A 6,901-nucleotide genomic window follows, 5' to 3' on the forward strand; every position below is an offset into this window, starting at 1 on the left:
GAAAAATAGATTGCCAGGTCTTTCTTTCAGGGCAGCTTGGAGTGGACTCAGACCTTTCAGTTAAGTCTGAGCTCTTAACCATTTGCACCACCCAGGAACTCCTCTTTCCTTGCAGAACACCAAGTTTAGAGCCCCCTCCTCATCCTGTGACTCTGCTCCTTGGAGACCTCGATCTGTCAGGTTTTGATCACAATGTGGCTTCTACCTAAAGCTTCTCTCCTAGGAGTAGCTGTCAACATCTGTCTGGTTTTCAGAGTTGATTTCAGCATCTCCAGTGTTAGGACTGCCGAAGTCAACAACACATATTAAAACAGTTGAATGAATGAGGTAACACCCAGCTCCAGTACCTGGCTCTGCCTTCTCCACTAACCCCACCTGGAAAGGTCTCTCACCCTCCAGCACCTGCCTCCTGCTTCGTTTGTGTGTATGTGTGTTTCTGTGAAACAATCCTAACCTCAAAAAACAAGCTAGGGGCAGAAAAACCCCAAGGTATCATGAATTCCATCCCTTTCAGCCTCCCTGACAGGTAGCTACCCTAGTGACAGAGAACTCACTTCTATCCGAACAGTCTTTCTCACTGAGTAGCTCAGACTTCTAGAAAGTTCTGTGTTCAGCTCCACATTTTCAGAGCTCCTTCGTGACAGAAGCTGTGGTCATCTCTGAAAATACAGGATTTCTGTCCTGCAACGAGTTCACAGTCTGGTGAGGGCATGTGGCCAGTACAGTGTGAGGCATGCAATAGTAGAGTAAGTACAAAGTGCGGGGGCGGTGGGGGGGTGATGAACTTTCTAGAGGAGTGGGGTGCGGAGTCAGGAGAACATTTGCAGAGGCGATGAGAGCTGAATAGAGACTCGCAGAATGAATAAGGATGATAACTAAAGATGTTGTTTATTAAATGCTTACCGTGTTTGTGCCGGCTAATCATCCTAGATGAAAAATTCTAACCCAGGTCTTTTTGTCTACATTTTGAGAAATCAACCACCAGGCCAAAATGCTTCTCATGACATAAAATAAGAGTTTGGAAGCAGACAGGAAAGGGAAAGACATGCCAGGTGTATTAGTTTTCTAATGCCGCCTAACAAATCAGCCACAAACTTAGTGTCTTAAACATTCATTTATTATCTCACGGTTCCGTAGGTTAGAAGTCTGGGTGGGCTTGGCTGGGCTTTCTGCTAGGGTCTCACAAAAGAAAAAAAAACCTGTTGCTGTCAGGTCAATAGTGACCCTAGAGGACAGAGTAGAACTGCCCCACGGAGCAGCTGGTGGATTTAAACTGCCAAACTTTTGGTTAGCAGCTGTATCACTTAACCACCGCACCAAGGCTAAATAAATGTATGTGCTGGGTGGACTTCTTTCTGGAGGCTCTGGGAAAGAACTCGCTTCCAAGCTCATTCAGGTTGTGGCAGACATCAGTTCTTTGTGGCTATAGGACTGAAGTTTCCATTTCCTTGTTGACTGTCAGCCACAGGTCACTCTTGGCAACTAGAGGTTGCCCCCAGGTCCTTTCCACGTGGCTCCCTCCATTTTCAAGATGGCAAAGGCAGGTCGATGCTTTGAATCTCTGACTTCCTTTTCTGCCACCAGCCAGACAAACCTCTCTGCTTTTAAAGGACTCATGTGATTATGTTAGCTCTTTACCTGGGTAATCTACCTATCTTAAGTCAACTGGTTAAGAACCTTAATTGCACCTGCAAAATCCCTTTTGCTGTGTAATGTAACAGACTCATTTTCCCAGAGGAGGGAATTATATAAGGTGAGGGTCATTGGGAGTCATGACAGGTCTCCCTCTGGGCCCCAATGACCCTCCCTTGTATAATCTCCTCCCCTTCCGTGTGGGTTGAACCTGTGGTTATGTTATGTTTTATGGCAAAAGAGAATTATCTGGGTGGGTCCAATCAATTTACATGTGCCCTTTAAGAACACAGTTTTCTCTGGCTGGTAGCAGAGAAGGGAATCAGAGAGATCTGTAGCATGAGAAGGATTTCACTTGCTATTGCTGGCTTTGAAAATGGAAGGGCCATGTGTAAGGAAGGGAGAACGGCCTCTAGGAGCTGAGTGGGCCCTGGCTGACAGCCAGCAAGGCAGCAGAAATCTCAGCCCTACAACTGCAAGGAGCTGCATTTTGCCAACCTGTGAATGAGCGTGGGGGTGGATTCTTTCCCAGAGCCTGTAGATAAGAGCCCAGCCTCGCTGACACCTTGATTTCTGCCTTGTAATACAGACAACCCAGCTCTGCCTGTCCAGACTTCTCCCTACAGAACTGTGAGGTGATAAACAGGTGTTGTTTTAAGCCTCTACGTTTGTGGTGATTCGTTAAGCATCAGTAGAAAACCAGTCCACCAGGGAAATGGCGTGTCATTCACCACAGCAGTCATCTCTGATAGCACAGCTACCTTTTTCTCATTTCCCTCCTATATTTAAAAATAGTTTTATGAAAGTAATACATACATGTGGTTTCAGACAGAAGGCTTTTCCTGCCTCAGACGTTTTGGAAGGTGAAAGACTTCAAATTCTTTTAGTTGTTTCTTCTATAACTCGCCTCCACACTATTATGTAATATGATTCTCCTGCTAATTAAAAAAAAAAAAAAAACTGACACATGATCAAGATTTCCAACAGTTAAAATTATGCCTCCATCCAGCCTCCAGTATCCCTGTCTGCAAGTCTTTCCCATCACCCAAAGTGGCAACCACAGCTATTGGTTTTCAGTATTTTTTCCCAAAGTACTCAGTGCATAAACAAGCATATTCTATACACTGATAAACATACACAGTCAGCTCCCTTTCTCCTTGCATTTTACGGTGATAGCCCATTACACACTTGCTTTTACCCTCTCCCTTTTTATATAACCTACCGTCGTCATTTCTTACCTGCACATATCCAAAACCACCAACCCGTTGTCGTCGAGTCAATTCCAACCCATAGTGACCCTATAGGACAGAGTAGAACTGCTCCAAAGGGTTTCCAAGGAGTGCCTGGTGGATTCTAACTGCTGACCTTTAGCTCTACCTTATTCTTTTTACTGGTTATATAGTATTCTCTTGGATATTTTTACTAATATTTAATCAACTCCCTACTGATAAACATTGTTTTCCATCTTTTGCTACTGTAAACAATGCTGTACTTAATATCCTGGTTCATGGGTCTGTAGACTCAGAAATGGGCATACCTATTTCTGCTTCTATTTCTTGACTTAAGAAGAAATTAATTTTAGACTCTATTGACTGCTCGGTGTATAAAATGAGAACCAGCTCACTTCAATCATCCTCCTTCTTCCATCCTCCTAACAGAGTTACATAGCTATTTTTTAAAAAATAATTTTTATTGTGCTTTAAGTGAAAGTTTACAAATCAAGTCAGTCTGTCACATATAAGCTTATATACACCTTACTGCATACTCCCACTTACTCTCCCCCTAATGAGTCAGCCTGCTCCCTCCTTCCAGTCTCTCCTTTCGTGACCATTTTCCCAGTTTCTAACCCTCTCTACCCTCCCATCTCCCCTCCAGACAGGAGATGCCAACACAGTCTCAAGTGTCCACCTGATACAAGTAGCTCACTCTTCATCATACATAGCTATTTTTAATTGCTCTCTTGGTTACCTTTTAAGTTTTAAATAATATACTAACACATCTATTCCTTGTTCCATTAACCCAAGGACTTTATTTTTGACCCTGCACTTTTTGAGATGAGGATATAGACACCCTTTTCCTTTTGCCTCTCCTGACCATCTTTCAGTTTTTGTCATTGGTAGTTTTACTTTTGCATTATCAAGGCTGATAACGTTTAAATCCTTTTCTTCAACCGCAATTAAGTGTTCTATGCTTTGTTTATAGATTCTAAAACTTCTTCTTGTAATTGTGCTAATACCATTCACTGAAGAGTTGTTGGTTACTAGATTGCATTTCCTTTCCTACACAACTTTTTCTTTTCCTCAAGTTTCTGGTTATCTTTATAGTTCCCTCATGTTTATCCAGTCTCTCTTTTACCCAGTCTTCCTTTTTCCCCAGAGACCTCCTTTCAAGGCCCTCTGTTCTTCTACTGTAGTCTACTAGTGTCAAAGCCTGAGGGATGTCTGTCATCCTGTCTCCGTTTCATAGCTTTCTACATGGGCTGCACTCTTTCCTTAAAGTCATGTTTTCCTCTTTCATGGTTTATTTCCTTGTTTTTCTGGAGCGCACCCTCCAAGTAACCACCTAAGAAAGGGTGCATACCACATGAACCTGAGCCCAATGATCTAGATGGTGCCCGGCTACCTCTACCCATGGCTCTGACAGGGATCACAATAGAGGGTCCCGGACAGAGCAGGAGAAAAATGTAGAACAAAGTTGAAATTCACAAATAAAGGCCAGACTTACTGGTCTGACAGAGACTGGAGGAACCCCCAAGACTACGGCCTAAGATACCTTGCTAACTCAGAACTGAAGCCACTCCCAAAGTCCACCTTGCAGCCAAAATTAGGCTTATAAAACAAAGAATAACACACATGAGGAACACGCTTCTGAGTTCAATCATGTATATGAGACCAGATGGGCAACACCTGTCCAAAAGCAAAGACAAGAAGGCAGGAAGGGACAAGAAAACTGGACAAATGGACACAGGGAGCGAGGGATGTAAATGGAAAGGGGGAGAGTGCTGACACATTTTGAGAATTGCAACCAATGTCACAAAATAATTAGTACGTAAGTTTTTGAGTGAGAAACTAATTTGTGCTGTAAACTTTCACCTGAAGCACACCAAAATAAGAAAAAGGCACATTAAAAAAATAGAACCAAAACAGTCGCTGAGTCAATTCAGACTCATGGTGACCCCATGTGTTTCAGAATACAACTGCTTCATAGGGTTTTCAATGGCTGTATTTGTTATTACAAACCATTGTATTTAACTCAAATCTTTAATATAATAGGCTTTATGGCAGTCTGTTCTTAAGTATGTGTTGTGCATAAGTGAGACGTATGTTACCCAGGGACTGCCTGTGTATATGAAATTTTCAAGACCTTTCTCTTGTTATTTATTTCTTTTTTCTTTACACCATCAGTTTTTATTTTATGGACATAATACCTCCTTAAATCTCTGTGAGGATGTTAATAGAGTATAAATTTTTTTTTTTTTTTTTAGTTCTTTTTTGTTTCTTGGATTATTTCTATTTCTGAAATAGAAATTGTACCCGAAAGTCCCCAGCAGAATCCCTATATAGCTTATTGGCCAGAACTGGGTCATGTAGCCAGTTCTGAGAGGCTGGGTACGGCCTCTATAGTGGGAAATGGGCAGAGGAAAAGGAGGCTGGGAATGCCTGTTGGGTGGACATCCAAAAATGTTTGCCATACTTGTTGATACAAGTTGATTGTGGCCGTTCTAGGAGAAAGAAGAGCCAGGTGGGGAAATGATTCAAGGCTAAAAAGGAGCTTCCACAGTTCCTTCCAGAATCAAAGATGCCTCTGTGGGAACAAGTTTATTGGAAGCTTCTTCAGACAAGAATCATGGCGAGTGGCTGGAGTCCTACTATGGGACTGCTTGCTAGCAATGTAATATTGGTAAGTCAGTCCCTCATTCTGTGCCTCAGTTTTCTCATCTGTGCAAAGAGATGATTCTTTCCAGCTCCTTCAGACTAGGAGAAGCCAGGGCAGAAGAGAAATGCTGGGTGCTTAACATGTGAGGAGGCTATGAATGGCCCAAGTCAAGCTCAGCAGAGTCTGCTGCTAGCCACAGATGTCAGAATTTGCCAAACAAACCCTAATCACTTAATGAGAAATGAAAATGGTGCCTGGTTCCTCTACTTAATTGCCGCTTTGAAAACAACACACGGGAGATTTATAGTAATCACCATAACCACCTCATAAAAACTTGGGAGTTTGAAGACTGACATGCCTCATTTCTGGGAGGAATTAGAGACAAAATTAAGGCGAGGAGTTCCTGGCCTGCTTGGCTTTGGATCCCTGAGATCCAGGACTTTGCCTACAGAGTGCCTGCCGTCCTGGAGAGCCTCCCGGGCCCAGGTAAATGTAGTTCCGAATGCTTGGCAGCCAACATTGCATCGCGGGCCTGTCCCCTGGGTCTCCTCTGTCCAGTGGTATCGCTACGGGGGTGTAGGGGATGCAGATCGTACCAGGTGACACCATCAGAGGGGGTGGCACCAAAATGACTGTCTATAAAAATATCCATCTAGTTAGTTATAACAACAAAAACATTTTTCATAAGCTCAGCTTACAAGTGTCCATATACCCACAAGGCTAAAACTCCGTGTCGATTTACTTTTTGAACCTTCTAATATGCGCTGGTCAGAGCTGTCATTATTACCCAATTACGATGACGCTTCCAATCACGTGGTTTTATCAGCCTGTACTAAAGCATGTGTTGTTTTTGTTGCTGGCAGTGTTTTTATAGTTGCTGACTTTGTCACATTTTCTGGTGTTTTAGCTACAATATTGTGGTAATCAGTATTTGTGAACCTGTATCAATAACTTTTTTGAGAATGAAGTAGTAATTAAAGGAAAAGAAGGGGTGATTATGGAAATTATGATTTACAAGTAACATGAATACAAAAAACGTTACTAAGAATTCTGTCAATTCCATGGCAGTGGTTTTTTTTTAAGGATTCTGTACGGTCTGGTACGGGGGGAGAGGGAGCGTGACACCATGAGCTACCACACTAGGTAACGCCAGCTCTAGTGACGCCACTGCCTCTGTCGCTGGTACTGACTAAGGAAGATAGCCCAGATGTACCACCAAGGCACGCCACCCCTGAGGGTCAGATGACAGGCTCAGGCAGGGACAAGAACCTCTCTGAGTGTATTTGCAACATTTGAGCTAAATGACAGGAGGAGAGTTTGGGGACACATCAGCTATTTTTAGCCTATGGAAAGCCAGAGACCCATAGTTTCTCCTAAGGCCATTCAATCCTGA

The sequence above is a fragment of the Loxodonta africana genome, chromosome 3, assembly GCF_030014295.1.
Source record: "Loxodonta africana isolate mLoxAfr1 chromosome 3, mLoxAfr1.hap2, whole genome shotgun sequence".
In the NCBI taxonomy this organism is placed as follows: Eukaryota; Metazoa; Chordata; class Mammalia; order Proboscidea; family Elephantidae; genus Loxodonta; species Loxodonta africana.